This window comes from Canis lupus, chromosome X (assembly GCF_048164855.1).
Source record: "Canis lupus baileyi chromosome X, mCanLup2.hap1, whole genome shotgun sequence".
NCBI classification, from domain to species: Eukaryota; Metazoa; Chordata; class Mammalia; order Carnivora; family Canidae; genus Canis; species Canis lupus.
In genome coordinates, this window is record NC_132876.1 from 9,714,493 (window position 1) to 9,732,230 (window position 17,738).

General features: G+C 36.0%; 1 long non-coding RNA gene across 2 annotated transcripts in view; it reads left to right on the plus strand.

The window, feature by feature from the left end:
• Window positions 1-17,291, plus strand: part of LOC140627912 (uncharacterized) — a 139,075-nt gene extending 121,784 nt beyond the window's left edge. For both annotated transcript variants that reach the window (XR_012026415.1, XR_012026416.1), the window contains one exon: window positions 17,117-17,291. This is a non-coding gene — a long non-coding RNA (uncharacterized lncRNA). The remainder of the gene's footprint in view (window positions 1-17,116) is intronic.
• The last annotated feature ends 447 nt before the right edge of the window (window positions 17,292-17,738 follow it).

Consider the following 17,738-nt stretch of genomic DNA (forward strand, 5'->3'; position numbering starts at 1 on the left):
ATTTTACCTTTCTCTCTGTACTATGCAGGAATCCAGAATCTCTCCCTTCATAATTCTTTTTTTTAAAGATTGATTGATTGATTGATTGATTGATTTATTTATTTATGATAGACATAGAGAGAGAGAGAGAGAGAGAGAGAGAGAGAGGCAGAGACACAGGCAGAGGGAGAAGCAGGCTCCATGCAGGGAGCCTGATGTGGGACTCGATCCTGGGACTCCAGGATCGCACCCTGAGCCAAAGGCAGGTGCTAAACCGCTGAGCCACCCAGGGATCCCCTCCCTTCATAATTCTTGAGTTCAAATGTTTTTTGTTTGTTTGTTTTTATTTTAGAGGGACAGAGAGAGAGAGAGAGAGAGAGAGAGAGCGCTTCTGTGAGTGTGCATGTGCAGGGGTGGGGAAGGGGAGGAGGGAGAGAGAGAATCTTAAGCAGGCCGAGGTGGGCTCTATCTCATGACCTGAACCCAAATCAAGAGTCTAATGCTTTAACTGACTGAGCCATCCAAGCACCCCTCAAGTTCAAATGTTTTTATAGGACTAAAGACAAATACCCTAAAGTAAGTATCTTTCATAAAAGCCAAAGTATATTCAAAATAACAATGAAGAGAGGCAGATGGGGAAGTGGAGAGAGTGTATTTGAGATGAAAACCTCCCCTAAATTTGGGAAGAGAGAGGGACTAGCCTGTTAGAGCTGGGGGTTGCACACAACTTAGTTACAGAGCCCTGGGGGAAATAGTTGGAACAATTAGGGAGACTGGACCCAAGGACTATGCTTTTATCTCAGCATGGGAAGGACATAAAAAGGATTTGGACATAAAAAGGACCATTGTGGGCATAAAAATGATGGCAACTGTGGTTTTGCCCATTTTAGAGGCATCACAAAAGAATCCTGTGTTCTGGTTAAGCTCTAAGAAGATAGATGTTCCCAGGAAAGAAGGAAATTAAATTTCTTAGCAGTCTGACAATATGGGAGGTCCAAGTGAAGTGAGATCTAATTTGATCTAAAAAATAATTCTTCTGGTTCCTTTTTCTACAAATTTAAGTACTTCCTAAGTCTTTAGAACAATGAACCCATTTTTATTTTGAAATTATCTGCTTTAAAAACCAAGGTTAGCTGTTTAGTTTTTTGGTAGGTATGAATCTGAGGTTTGGGAATAAGAGTACATAGCATCATGAAGATGTAAAATTCCTTTCTGTCTTCTTTGAGATGTGATGTTCTCCCTTGTTTCCCAAGATAAAATACGAAAGACCAGTGAGATCCCTCCCCATCTCTTTCCAGTCACTCAGTTGGAAATTCTGTAAAGATACTGGTAATGGTGTGTCAGTTGTAGTTTTTCGGGCTGTTAATTTGTACTTGTTCATATTTTTTCCTTGTTACTTTTCTAGATAACTAGGAGAGGCTGCCTCTTGATTTGTTTGCCAGACATCATTTTGAACTAAACCTGACCTAGATTTCTTGGCTTCTTGCTTTAAGTCTCTCATGTTACCGTTTCCTTGGAAATAGACCTTTTCTAGCAAAACAGGTGCTCATACCATCCACGTTAGTTTTTTAGGTTCTCTTAGACAGTTATGGATTGGAAAAAAATAAAGAGGTACTCAGAAGGTATCTTATATCCTCAAATGTTTTAATATCAAACACAAAGAATGGAAATAAATTAGCTAATTATTTAACTCAAGAAACTGAAAATGTAGCAAAAATATAAATCTAGGGAAGGCACAAAAAAGATATTAAATGGAGAATAAAATAACAGTTCTTCAGCAGATTGGTTAAATGAATACAAGAACTGTTTTTTGGAAATGACTGACTAAAATTTCTAGTAACTCTAATTCAAAAAAATAAAGTGAGAACAACTCCAGGAATAGAAATTAATAAGGTGTCAGATCTCCCCAAATTAACTACAGATTTTATGTAATTCCAATTAAAATTCCAACAGTATTTTTAAAACTTGACAAAATGATTTCGAAATCCTCTAAAAAATATTCATGTGAAATTAGCCAATAAAACCATAAAATTGAACAGTAACAAATGATGACTTATATTAGCAGATATTTAAAAATAACTTAGTAATAAAACAATCCTGAAGGTTTGGTGCTAGGGTAAGGAAGGCAGAGAAATGACCTGAAAAGAGTAACATAAAGAACCAAGTATGTATGAGGGTTTCATCTAGAAGAAGGTAGCATTTTTTATTGTTTTGATGGATTATTTCAATGGTCTTGAGGTTATTCTCTAACCATTTGAAATAGCTACATTATGCTAGGATTAGGAGACTCAAATGTCTTCAGGATCTAGGCAGGTAATATGTATGGTGAAATGTGTTAATAAGAAAGGGCAAAATATTAAAAATTATAGAAGGTCTAGACAGAGATGCCTACATGTGAGTAAAATATATATTCATGAAAACTATGCAAATGGAAACCACCTGAGGATGGAAAACACTAGTTTCCAATTAAAGAACATTCTCGGCAAGCGCCTCTCACTATAAAATAGGAATAAGAATTCATCAAAGCAAATACCAAAGATGGTAAATCATCACGATGAGTCAGATAAGGGAAGAGGTAGGTGAACAATATGTCTATATTTATATCTGTATCTAGATACATTACTATCATATTAAGACACAGAATAACCATGGCTGAAAATCAAATTACCACCAGAGAACAAAAGCTTGTCATAGTCCTACTATAAGCAAAGGACTTATTGATTATTGGTCAGTCATCATCAGTAACCCTTTACTACTGGTCAGTATCCAGCATATTACATATATGCTGTATAACACTCATCAAACATGAACCAAAAAAATCCTCCATTGACCCTTCATTATTTCTAATACTTCTTGGTTCCTTCTCCCCTCATTTCTTCATGAGCACAGTCTTGTCAGGCTTTTGACTCTCTACCACTCTACTGAAACTGCTCTTATCAAGCTATCAAGCTCACCAATGACCTCTGCAGTTTGTTTATAGGTCCAGTCTTTCCCCTAAACTCCACATCACGATATCCACCTGACTAGTTGACTTATTTTCTTGGAGTTGTAATAAATATATAAAATCTAACCTGTTCAGAACAATTCTTTGGCCTCCAAACTTGGAATTACCCAGCTGTTACCCATCTTGGTAAACTAAACCACCACATTTATCCTCTTAGCAACCACAAAATTTGGAACTTTCCTTGATAATTTCTCTCATATTCTTTATCCAATATATAATTAAATCTATAAGTTCTAATTTAAAATATATTTCCAACTTCATTTCCTATCATTATTAATCTTCAGTTATTCTAACCCATATTTACTTGCTTCTTGGCTTTTCCTGGAGTACAACAGGAAAACTTCCAGCTTAGGACCTTTGTATTAGCTGTTCACTCTGCCTGAAATGCCCCCTCCTTGTCCCCAATCTATACCTCCTTCAAGTCTCTTTTCAAATATGACCTTCTCTGGCTACTCTGCTATAAATAGGACCCACTCACCATGTTTTATATCCCCTTACTCTGCTTGGTATTTTTTATACCGCTTAACACCACAGGACATACTATAATTACTGTCTTTCTTTATATAATAAAGTAAATGGGTGCTGAGATCTTGGTTTTTTTTAACTATGATTTTGTATCTAGTATATATTGTACCCCTTGGGTTTCTTTTTTTCTGAGTAGAAGTTTATATCAGATTCAAACTTTTAAGTTATATTTATTCCCTTATACCTTTCACTTGTTTTCTTTCCTTATAGAATAGACCAATACTTCAGATGATATGTTAAAAAGTAACACTTTAGACTAAACATATGCATTGTCCCAGATCTTAAGGGGTTACATATAATGTTTCTCTGTTATATATAATGTTTGCTGTAGGCATTTGGCATGTAAATTTTACCAAGGTAGGAAGTTTCTATGATTTCCCATATTACTAAGAGTTTTGTTTTCATCATAGATTGATATTGAAACTATTTGGGTAGGGATGAATGTATGATTTTTTTCCTTCAGTCTTTTAATGCTCTTAATTGCACTTATTTTTGATATTAAAATCATTGTTTTTGGGCAGCCCGGGTGGCTCAGTGGTTTAGCGCTGCCTTCAGCCCAGGATGTGGTCCTGGAGACCTGGGATTGAGTCCCACATCGGGCTCCCTGCATGGAGCCTGCTTCTCCCTCTGCCTGTGTCTCTGCCTCTGTGTGTGTGTGTGTCTCTCATGAATGAATAATTAAAATCTTTTTAAAAAATCATTATTTTATTCCTGGGGGGAAAATCCTACTTAATCATTTTGTATTGTATTCATCTTATACTGTTGAACTTATTTAGCTCCTATTTTATTTAGGATCTTTGCATCTGCATTTGTATCTGAACAGGACTTAAATTTTCCTTTTATTTAATCATCATCTGATTGTAGAATCAAGAAAACAACGTCTAGTAAAATTTGTTTGGCAGCTTTTTCTTTCTGTTCTCTGTGGGGGAAAATTGTATATGGTTAAAACTTATTCTTCTATACTTTGGTATAATTCACTTGTAAAATTATCCTACTCCTACTCTTAGTCTGCCATTAATTTCAAAGGGAGTTCTTTGACTACCACCATTTCTATTAATGACTGTTGATTTATTTAATTTTTTCCCCTCTTACATGGACACTGATATCAGTGATTTATAATTTAAATATTTACTCTAGGTTTTTAAATATTTTATCATTGTTTTTAAATCCTTGCATATGTAGTTTTATGTTATTTATATTTTATCATTTTTATAGGAATCAACTTTGCTAGAAATCTGTCCATAATTAATTTTTTCAGAGAACCATCCTTCTCTTTTGTTAGTCTTCTCTATCAGTTTTTGTTTATTATCATCACTAATTTCTGTCCTTATTTTTATTATTTTATTTTTTTCTTTTTTGGGTTTACTCTGTTGATATTTCTTCCAATTACTAGGGTTGATTGCTTAATTTTTAAAATGTCTGTTTTATTCTATTTTTTAAAGATTTATTTACCTATTTAAGAGAGTGAGTGAGGAGAGAGCATGTGTGAGTAGGGGGAGGGGTAGAGGGAAAGAGAGGAAGAGGGAAAGAATCCCAAGCAGATCTGCTCTAAGCATGAAGGGAGGGCCTCCATCCCATGATCCACGAGATAATGATCTGAGCCAAAACCAAGAGTCAGATGCTCATCTGACTGAGCCACCCAGGTGCCCCTGTTTGTTTTATTCCATTTTAAAGTAATACATGCTTATTATAAGACAATATAGAAAAAATAAGAAATTTAATTTAATTTAAATATATTATTTAATTTAATTTAAAGACCATATAGAAAAAAATTTAAATTTATTATTAATTTGATTTAAATTTATAAGACAATAAGAAAAAAATTTAACCCATGAACTCTGCCCAGAAGCAAACATTATTTATGATTTGATGTATTTCTATCATATATATGACCATATATGGTCCCATCTGCATATAATTATAAATGTAGATATAATGGGGTATACCATATACATTTTTTCCTCAAACAGGGAAGTTTTGTTTCCCAACTTATTTTTGAAAGTTTCAGATACATTGGAAAGCTTAAATAATAACCCAATGATCACCTATATTTGGCTTTCCTTAAGATTCAGCAGTCATTGACATGCATTTTGCAACTTTTGAGAGAGGCAAACAAACCAATTAAAATTGTTTCATCCAAATACTTCAACATATATCTCCTAAGAGCAAGAGCATTCTCCTACACAACCACAGAACATTATCACATCCAAAGAATTTAACATTGATACAATACTATTATCTAGTATATAGTTATTTTTAAATTATTTTTAAAGATTTTTTGTTTATTTATTCATGAGAGAGACAGAGAGAGAGGCAGAGACATACATAGGCAGAGAGAGAAGTAGGCTCTATGCAGGAAGCCTGATGTGGGACTCGATCCTGGGACCCCAGGCTCATGCCCTGAGCCAAAGGCAGACATCAACCACTGAGCCACCCAGGCACCCCTGAATATCTATTTTTTAAAGATTTTATTTATTTGAAAGCAAGAGAGCACATGTGAGGGAGGGACAGAGGGAAAAGGAGAGAGAGGGTCTCAAGCAGACTCAGCCCAGAGCCTGGAGCCCGTTGCAGGACTGGATCTCACAACCCTGAGATCATGACCTGAGCCAAAATCAAGAGTCTGACACTTAACTGACTGAACCACTCAGGTGCCCTGGATATCAGTTTTTTTTTAAAGTGACAGTCTTTTGCCTGTTTTGTTTGTTTTTGTTTTTGTTTTTGTTTTTTTTTTCCCTTTTTTTGTTGAGTTGTGTAGGATTGCCAAATATGGGATAATCAGTTAAATTTGAATTTCAGGTAAATATCAGGTATTTTCAGTATAAGCTTAGCCTAAATGTTGTGTGATACATACTTATACAAAAAAAAATCATTGTTTATCTGAAATTCAAATTTAACTGGGTGACCTGCATTTTTATTTGCTAAGTTGAAGGGAGTAAGCATGAAGATGAGAAAGGAGGAATAAACCATATTTATGAAATAGGTTTAGAAATGAAATATTAAGATAATTTTATTGTCCAAAACAACCACAATTATTGACAAAGTTTTCTATAGTTCCAGACTTTAAAAAGAATCCTTCAACCTTTAACCTAGCAGAATTGACAAACTTGCTGAGAAGGGTGTGTGGTTCAATTTCAGCATGTTCTCCAACACCAACTTTAGGTGTGGCCAGGCAAAAAAGAGAGAAAATGTAAAAGAATCTCCCAGAAAGTAAATCCACTGAGAAGAGTGGACAGGGAAATTCTCCCAGAAAACAGAATCCAGGTCTAACTAAGCAATTGCTTTAGCCCCAAAGTTAGGAGACAGATCTTCCCCATATTTGCCGTCAGTCTTTCAGAAGCTGTTTGACAGCCATTAACTTTTGTGTGTCTCCTATTTCCCCCTTCTTTGAATGAGTATTATTATTGTAGTCATCTGCTCCTGCTCCGCTGTTGTAAATTGGGTATATAAGGGGTGCAAAGCAGATGATTTGTCTTTTTAGTACATAGGTCCCTAGAATAAGAGAAGCCACATCCTAGACCTTGTACCAAGATGCAATGACTTTTTGGATTGCAGATTGTCTCCCTTGGGAAGGGAATGAGTATTTTCTATGTGTAGGAAGAAAAATTGAAGTTTCATTACCAGAAGGACAGACTGTGACAGTTAATACCATGTGTTCACCCTACCACTTCCACCTCCTAGGAAGTAGAGTTCTACATCCACCATAGAAAGGCTGTATTTCCTAGTCTTTCCTTCAGATATGATGGGGACTGAGTTTGGCCAAGGGTGTAGACACAAATGCTGTCTTAGTCAGTGTTTGTAGTCAGGAAAGCCACTATACATATATCTACTGGAGATTGTAAGTGAGAAATTAGTTACAAAAGTCTAGGAGGACTGGAAGAGCAAAGGAAATGAGAGGGTTTCCCACATTTCAGGAAGATGCAGCTACCTTTGGACTGGATCCCACAACTCACTCCCCAGTAGCCTGATGGAGATTGTCACTGTCACACCACTGCTGCTTAGCAGGAACTTAGGACCCGCACTCCTATTAATGCTGTTGAAATTGCTGCTGATGTTGCCATCTGTAACCAATGCAATTGTGTTTTTCATAACTTCAGTATTTGTGCTTTCCTTTTTTTGTGCTTTCCCTTTTTTTTTTCTGCTTGATCTCTCAGGGTCTGACAAGGATGTTTAAAATCTCCCTACTGACAAACTCCCTCTGTCAGTTCTTTATAAAAAGGCAATAACTGTGTTTTGAGATAGTATTGTTAGATCCTTACATGTTATTAATGGTCTTCTTAATTTCCTCTTGTATCAATGTATCATATCTTTATTTCTTATGATGTTTTAGCTCAATTTATATTTATTGCATATTAAGATTTCTATCTTAGCTTTATTTTGGTTCATATGTGGCTAGCACATCTTTTCCCAGTTTAAAAAGTCTTTATATGTCTTAATTTTAAGGATTTTGGGGGTTATTTTTGGAATACATTTTTTTATCCAAACTGAGCATTTCTATCTTTTAATTGCTAGAATTAACCAACTTATATTTACTTTTTTACAGTTTTAACAAGGCTTATATTTGCCATCTTATTCACATTTTCTATCTTAGATACTTTTTTTTACTTCATAAATTCCACCAAATGTAACACTTTTTATTCTGATTTAATGTTTTACTTTTTACTTTTGTTCATATGGCTCATGTAGCATAAAGCCCACACTCATGTTCATTTTCCTCTATTGATTTCATAAACTTATCAACATCTGTATGCTCCTTAATGATATGAATATGCTCTCATACATCTTTAATCCTTCCCCTATTCTTTACCTTATTAATATTGTACTACAATTTAGCCCTAGTGTGCTATAAATATATTTTCTAAATATTCTTTGGTCCTAGCTTTGTTAGGCAGAAAATTTTAAAGTTATCTGATCATCTTTAATTGTCATATATCTTAGAGAGTTCTCCTGAGTTGATTTCTTGCACACCTCCCATCCTCCTCCACTTCTAAGCTCCCAGGGCAGGTAGAAACTGCCCCTTTCCAACACTGCTTTTGTGAACAGAAAAGCTTCCTGACAGAGTGGCAGCAAAGAAGTAGAAAACAACAATTTTAGAGTGCCTTGAATTCTCCTGGGGCATATCCTCGCCTTTCTTTTTAAACTCACCATGTAGGAGCTGAACATATACCAGCTGAAATAGAATTATTATAACAGAAATACCAAACATTTTATTTATTTATATATATTAATATACAGATATGCACATTAAAATATTCTTAGATGATGAATGAATGAATTTGCTATTCTTAGCAAATTCTTCTTAAAAGATCCAAGTAGAAATGTTAGGAGAATATAATATTTTAATCATAAGCACAATGAGTAGAATAAATAGAAGGATGACTATAGCTGAAAAATAATTTGATAATGTGGGAAATCATTCCTGACAAGTTTTCCCAGAAAACAGCATGAAAATATAAAGAAGTAGAAAACACATAAGAAGGGTAAAGAGATACGAAGAATACAGAATTGCTGATAGGTGTACCAAAAGAAGAAAAAAAGAGATGGAGATTGTATTAAGTAGGGAAAGTAACGGTATCCTCTTAAAAAAACCATCCCAATCCTCAGTGGTCTAACACAGTAAAGGTCACAAAACTATAGGTCAGAGTCATTTAGGGACTCAGGCTCCCACCATTCAGTGGTTCTGTTACTTTCTAGACATTCAAAGCTGCCACTGGGTCCTTTCTAGCCAAGCAGTGAGTGAAGAGAGAGTACAAGGAGATTCATGTGAGATATTTTTGAGGCTAGGCCTGGAGATGGTATATCCCTTCTGCCTGTATTCCATTAGCCAGAACTCAGCAAACCATCAGAAGTCCAGAAGTTGTAGTTTAGCAGTGTGCAAAGAGAAAAGAAACATTTATAGTATAAATACTAACATTCTTTGTCACAGAAAAATACGAAGAAATTATAAAGATAAGCTTCTCAGAAATGAAAATTAAAGGCCATTTAATAGAGTTAATAGTGTACAAAACAGCAAATATAAAGGAAACCCCACTGTATGCATTAAAATAAAACTTAGAATCATCAAAAGCAAAAAGTCTAAAAACTTCTAAAAAGAAAGAGCAGATGAAATACAAATATAATAAAAATCGGATTGATGTGAGATTTCTCACTGCAACTGAATTCAGAAGAATGCAATATTTTTAAAATATTGAGAGAAAATAATATTAGATGTAGAAATGTATATCCAGCCTATTTATCATTTCAATATAAGCATGTAATAAGATTTTTCTCAGGCACACAAGCCTCAGAACATTTGTCACACAAAAACCCACTTTAAAATCATTCTTAGAAGGACCATCAAAATGCCTAACAGACACATAAAATGATGCTCAACATCACTAATCATCAAGGAAATGCAAATCAAAACCACAAGGAGGTATCACCTCACACCTGTCAAAATGGCTGACATCAAGAAAAGACAACAGGTGCTAGCAAGGGTGTGATGAAAAGGGAACCCTTATGCATTTTTTTCTTACACATTTTTGATGAGAATGTAAACTGATCCAGCCATTATGGAAAACAATATGGGGGTTCCTCAAAAAGTTAAAACTTGATCTACCATACCAATAAAACAACTCCACTTCTGGGTATATGCCCAAAGAAAGGAAAACAGGGTTTTGACAAGACATCTTCACTCCCATATTTATTACAGCATTCTTTACAATAGGCAAGATGTGGAAGCAACCCAAAAGCCCATAAGAGATGAATGAATAAAAAAGATGCAGTATATACACACAATGGAATATTATTCAGCCTTGAGAAAGGAAAAATATCCTCTCATTTGTGACATTGATGGACCTTGAGTGCATTATGGTATGCAAGAGAAGTCAGAGAAAGTCAAGTACCATATGGTATCACTTACATGTGGAATATAAAAAAATGTAAAACTTTAAAAAACAGTAAAATGGTAGCTACCAGAGGATAGGGGCAGGATAAATAAGAGTGATGTTGTATAAAGGAACAAATTTGTAATGAATAGTGAATAAGCCATAGAGATGTAAGATATAGTATAATAAATACAATACTATTGTACTGTAATTATACAATCCCATCAATATTGCTACATCAATCATATAAAAAATTTATCAAAGTAATATGTTATACACTTTTTAAAGATTTATTTATTTATTTATTTGTTTGTTTATTTATTTATTTATGATAGACATAGAGAGAGAGAGAGGCGGAGACACAGTAGGAGGGAGAAGCAGGCTCCACGCCGGGAGCCCGACTCGGGACTCAATCCCGGGACTCTAGGATCGCGCCCTGGGCCAAAGGCAGGCGCTAAACCACCGAGCCACTCAGGGGGTCCCCTGTTATACACCTTAAACTTGAACAATGTTACATGTAAAATTTCCTCAAAAAAGCCTGTTTAAAAAAAAAAAAGAAAGAAAAAGCCTGTTTTGTCTAGAAAACAAAGTAAATAAAATCACTCTTAGAGACAGAACATGAGAGACTCCTAACTCTGGGAAATGAACAAGGGGTGGTAGAAAGGGAGGTGGGCGGGGGATGGGAGTGACTGGGTGACAAGCACTGAGGGGGGCACTTGATGGGATGAGCACTGGGTGTTATGCTATATGTTGGCAAGTTGAACTCCAAAAAAAAAAAAAATCACTCTTAGAAAACACCTGTTTCAGCCATTCAACAAATATTTATCAAGTACCAAGTACCTGAGAAGTTCTAGTAATACAACAGCAAAGAAAAGCAGTTAAAATCCCTGCCTTTAAGTAGATTACATTCTAAAAGGTAAGGATCATCACAAAAAATTACATATATGCACACACACATATATAATATAGTATGTATGTATATAAGTATGTATTGTATACATTGCATACATATGTGTGTATATATAGATACATGTTATATGTAAGTATACACATGCACATAAGGTATAGTAAGTTGTCGAGTAAAACAAATCAGAGAAGAGAATAGAAATACTAGAGTTGCAGTTGTAATTTAAAATGAGAAATAAGTTCAGGAAAATTCTCTAAGATATATGACAATTAAAGGTGATCAAATAACTTTAAAATTATACAGGTGCAGATTAGATAGATGAAGGAGTTTGGGTATCACCAACATAGTAGATGATATTTGAAGCCATAACATTGATTGGGTCAACAGGGGGACTGAGATAGGGAAGACAGTCAAATTGAAATGGGAGAAAAAACCCAGAGGGTATAGTATTCTCAAAGGCAAGTGAAGAAAGGAAGCAGGAAGGAAGTGGGACATATGTGGCAATTGCTACTGGTCGGTCCACTGCACATAGTAATTGGAGTTCACTGGAAACTACAGGAAGAAGTTTTGGGAAGCCTGGTGAGGGTGAAAGCTACACATTTGAGAATGTTAACTGGCCAATATCCTCTAGTAATCTTGACCTTACTCCTAAAACCTAGATGTCTTATGCCCCCACAGCTCCTAGTTCTTACCATTTTCAATGCAAAGTATTTATATTAAACTGAACACGTTATAGCTGTGTACCTTTCTCCCTTGGTAGTGAGCTCCTTGAAACTAGGCTGTTTATTTTAGCTAGGCGTCTTTAACTACTTGTTAGGCTCACAGTAAACAGGCATCGAAAGAAGTAAAAAGTGAATGAAAGGCACTGATCTTTCATATTTTTCATATTCCTTGGCAAAATATCTCTTTGCAATTCAAGACAATTGTACCCTTTGAAAAGTGTTAGGTTGATCATTCAGCATTCTGAAGCAGCCCTGAGAATTATAAATGAAACAGAGCACTGCCTTAAAAAAATCAAAGAGCCACATATTAAAGATGATTGATTAATCTTATGGCTTGAGGAATGTCCACACAGTAAATGTTACTGAGTGGGCTGCTTCTGTCATATTGGTCTATGCTATTGTGATAAACTGTAAGGAGACATGGCAGATGAAGCTAACTCATAATTCTGAGGAGTTACTCTGCAAAGAAACACCAGAATATATCCGATCAAATAAAATAAGGTTTTAGGTTCATTTTCCAAATTTCCTTTTCATGATAAAAGGTTGAATGGGAAAATAAGAACACGATCTTATTTGCAGAGAAAACTAATGGGAAACTTAGACTCACTTGCAAGTTTCTTAGTGTATCTGTGCTATGTTATGATCACTTCTTATTTTTGTTCAATATGTTAGGCTTGTTTCTGCTATGTCAGAATAAGAATATTAAAATCCTTAGACCGGGGCAGCCTGGGTGGCTCAGCGGTTTAGCACCACCTTCAGCCCAGGGTGTGATCCTGGAGATCCGGGATCGAGTCCCAGGTCAGGCTTCCTGCATGGAGCCTGCTTCTCCCTTTGCCTGTGTCTCTGTCTCTCTTTCTCCGTCTCTCTCTTTGTCTGTCAGGAATATATAAAGAAAATCTTTTAAAAAAAATAAAATCCTTAGACCAATAGCATAATGCCAAAAACATCCATGTATAATTCAGGATTACAAAAGAGAAGAATATTTTTTTTTTGTAATTCTTACATAGTAGTTGATGTGTTATGCATTCCCTTAATGCATATTTAATCCATGGCCTTCAAGAGATTATTCATATGCTTGAATTACTATAATTAATAATAACAACAATAATAATAAGCAACAGAAGTTATCATTCACTGAACACCATCAATATGCCAGACATAACATTACAATGATTAACCAAATTGTATAGATGAAAAAGTTGAGTAGCTCATCAAGGTCACACAGCTCATTAGTAGTGGCTGGGATTTAAACCCAGGCATCTCAGGCCCTAGAACAGATTTCCTCAACTTTGGCAATATTGACATTCTAGGCTAGGAAATACATTGTCATGAAGGTTGTTCTGTGCATCCCAGGATGTTGAGCAGCTTCCCTGGCCTCCATGCACTACATGCCAATAGCATCTCCCAATTGTGACAACTACAAATGTCTCCAGACATTTTCAAATGTTTCCTGGTGAGCAAAATCGCTCCCAGTGGAGATCACTCCTCTAGAGTTATTGCCCTAGTCTCAATGCTCCATGGTCTTCAGAGTAAACTCTTTAAATACAAGAGAATAGAAACAGGATCCACATGTGGACTTGAATCTTAATTCTCCTCAGTGACCTAGTCCATTTTTAACATTGTGGCTCTTAGAGGTGAACTCAGTCTTTGCCTCAACAGTCTTCAATCGGCTGGCATTTATTGGCCATCTTTATTGTTCCTGGCACTGGAATAAGAACTAAGATTCTAATTAATGTGTTGTTCCTGAAGGAAGTATAACCTCAGCCCAATGGTGGAATATCCTTAACAGAGTCTTAAAGTTTCAGAGCAATGTGTCAGTTGATCCCAAGAAAGCATTTCTTTACTTCAGTTTTCCCAGTCTGGAGTATTTGTAGTTGAAAGATCAGGAAAGGGCATTTAAAATGTTTGGGGAAACAAATTCCAATCAGGCCTATAATAGAATACATATTATTTTCCTAGTTTAAAAGTAGGCAAACCTAGAAAGTCTTTTGTGCTGCTGGCAAGCCCAGAGAGTCCAGAATATGTGAAGGAGATCCTGTGTTCTCTGCATCATCCAATTTATATATAGCTGGCCAGGGCAGGAATATCTATGTCATAAACTTTTTGGAGTTGAAACAGGAAGATAGTAATATAATTGATATCACAATCAGAGATTTATTAATAAGTAGGAATAAAAACAGCAACAATAAGAGTCGATAAGGAGTGTTTAGTATGGACAACTCTATCAAGCATTCCTTTAAACCCATGTAGCCATCCTATCTGCTGATACAGTCACATTTTACAGATGAGGAAACTTAAAAAAAAAGAAGAAGAAGAAGTAAGTAATGTCCTAATGGCATACAAGCAGTGATTGGCAGAATGGAAATTTGAATGGAGGCAGTCTGACTCCAGCCCCCCCAACAAGGTTATACTGCTTTTAAAATATTACTTTTAATATGCTGGATGCTTTCATATACATATGGGTACATGAATAACAGACATACTCTATCCAGAGAGGAGGGTGGGAAGAGGAGGTTGGGTATGCTAAAGTATAGGCATTCTAAAATCTGCAATTTGTCAAATTAGGTATACACACCCTTTATACCAGCATTCTCACACATGCTGGTGTGTGTGCGTGTGTGTGTACCCAAACAAATTCCATAAAGAAACATGCATGGATATACCTTGCAGTCTTATTTTGAGGGGTGGGGACTTGGAGGCAATCTCAATATTTTTTGCTGGACCAATGGTTAGGTAAAATGTGGTACCTACACATCTGTAGTACTATGCAAGTATTCAACTAGATATAAATATAATACATGGATGGTTCAGAAAATATAGCACTGAGTAAAGGAAGAAACAAAATGAAACATAGTGAAATACCATCTTCATAAATTCAAAATGCATGTACACATTTGGCAAAATCATACAAAGGATATGTATTAAACAGATTAGAATGGTTCCATATGGAGGAAAGGGAATGGGAAACACAAATGCAAATAAGATGGAAAAATAAATAGAATAGGGGCCTTGCTGTGTACCATATGGTACTACAAATACCTCAACTCTCTGCATTTAATTCCAAAAACCAAATCAAAAGTATTCTCTAATACCGAGTTCCAAAGTAATTTAATATGAAAATATGAAACATTAAAAAATTATCTCCACAATAAAAATATAATGACTTATCTTTTCTTGACCATAACATCATTCTGGTATTTGTTTTACAAATGCAGGGAACTGTATGGGCCTGCAGAAGAGTGATTCACTACCTGGCTAACTGTCTTTTAAGAGTTTATCTTGTTCCACTGCTGGCACTCCAAATCTATCTACTTACCTATATTGCAAAGAGTTTCAGGTGGGAAGTAGCTTCCATCTGATGAATTTATCTAAGAACTCCTGCTTTTCAGCTCTCCTTTCCCTGGCTTTTTGCTCTAATTTTAAAAATCTTAATCGTTAAATTCTATGCTGGTCATTAGTGCTATTCACCAAGTATTTCTGCTTCTTGCCATTCTCGGTACACAGAATCATTTTCTGGCTTCCTTTGGGTTTAATGGGACTGACTTGAACTGGCCAATGTGTCTGACCCTTCTTTGGAAGTGCAAGACCTCTAAAGCTGCTTTTTCCATCTGACACAATAGTCGCAAGTTTTAATGCTTGCTCCTTTTGCCTTAATATCTGAGCAACTAAAATGTACACAGAGCCCAGTTAGTTTATATTGGACACATAATATGCACTTAAATATTTCTTAAATTACTGGGATTTGGTGAGTTTATATTGCTGAAGTATACCCTAATACATCTTGACTATAAAATTTCCAATAGTTAAATCATTGGTGAAAATAATCCCTATGATCCTAGGATTGTTTGTACTGGAATATTGGTTGGTATGGCTAATGAGTTTATATTTGCTGAAAACTCGAAAACCTTAGTATAGGCCACCTGATTGAGTAAACATATTGACTATCTTATATGGTGTAACATAAAAACATGAACTCGAGTCCAGATGAATATTTTCTTTTTTTTTTTAAAATTTTTATTTATTTATGATAGTCACAGAGAGAGAAAGAGAGAGAGGCAGAGACATAGGCAGAGGGAGAAGCAGGCTCCATGCACCGGAAGCCCCATGTGGGATTCGATCCTGGGTCTCCAGGATCGCGCCCTGGGCCAAAGGCAGGCGCCAAACCACTGCGCCACCCAGGGATCCCCAGATGAATATTTTCTATATTGTTTCTTACTGATTGAAAAACTTGTTTTTGCCATATACAAAAGGAAGACAGATTGATAGAAAAAGATTGGATCTTAAAGCATCATTAGTCATTTCTGAGATTTTTAAAACAGGCCTATTGATTTATTTGTGGATAATTTCTTTTTAAAGTTTTCCCCCTTAAAAAATATATTTAGCCAACCATCCTGTCCATTTCCTTGGTAAATTTGTCAGAACATGGCACCTGGTTCAACTAATCCACTCTTGCCTTTTTTCACCATGACTTTTCTATGTAGAAAATTTTCACTGTCATTGTGAGATTCCTTTGTTCTCCGTTGAATGAAAAATAATTTGCAATTAATTTGACAGTTACAAATGAACATGTTCTCTTTTGTTTTGTCTAAGAGGTCTGCATAAACACTGCTTTTGAGCAGTATCTTCAGTGAAGGAAAATGAAGCATAGCCTTCTAAATTAATGTGCCAAGAGGGATTGAAAACTTGCCATTACCTAGTTGGCATTTTAAAGACACCAGGTATATGGGTGTACAAGATGTCTTTGTTTATTCTATGACAAGAGTCAGGTAGAGTCAATTGGATGCTTTTTAAATGCATCCTCTTATGTTGATATTTTGTATGTATGATTCCGTGAGGGGTGGTAAATATGCTATTTACTGCTAGATGTGTGCTTGAGTGCTCTTCAGAGAATCTTGTCACTCTATCGCAAGGCAGAAAACTATGTCCCTTCTCCTTGAAACTGGCTGGGCTCTTGTGACTGCTGTATTTTAATTGGGTATGGCATAAGTAATACTCTGTGACTTCTGAGACTATCATAAAAGATGATACAACTTCCACCTGGTGCTGGCTCACTTCATATTCTCTCTCCTTCACTCTCATTCTCTCCTCTCTTTCTCTTCTCACCCTTGGAATCCAGCTGCCAGACTGTGAGGAATTCTAGGCCACGTGAAGAAACACCTGTGGGTGTTCCAGCTAACAGACTCCTCTGTGGTCCCAGCGAGCATCCCATACTAACTGCTAGATGTGTGAGTGAAGAAGCCAGCAAGGCTATTCCAATCCCACTTGTCATCTGATGGCAGGTGTGTGAGAGATCACAGGTGAGAACCCTCCAGCTGAGCACAGTAAATCCCCAGCATTGTGAGAAATAATAAATGACAGTTGTCATTTGTTATATCACTAAGTTTGAAGGGGTTTGTTTTGAAGCAATAGATAACTAGAGCAAACCAATTGGTAAAGTGACTTGTTACGGTCACATGGAAGTTGGATTGTCAAACCCCAAGGTTTGCTTGTTACCTTTTTAAAGATTTTTTATTTATTTGAGAGAGAGAGAGAGAGAGACGGAGAAGCAGGCTCCATGCAGGGAGTCTGATGTAGGACTCCATCCTGGGTCTCCAGGATCATGCCCTGGGCCGAAGGTGGCACTAAACTACTAAGCCACTGGGGCTGCCCTGCTTGTTATCTTATAAATGTACTCCTTCAAAGTTTTGCACCTGTAATCTATTCTTTGGAGAAAAGAAACCATGTATGTATCTATGGGT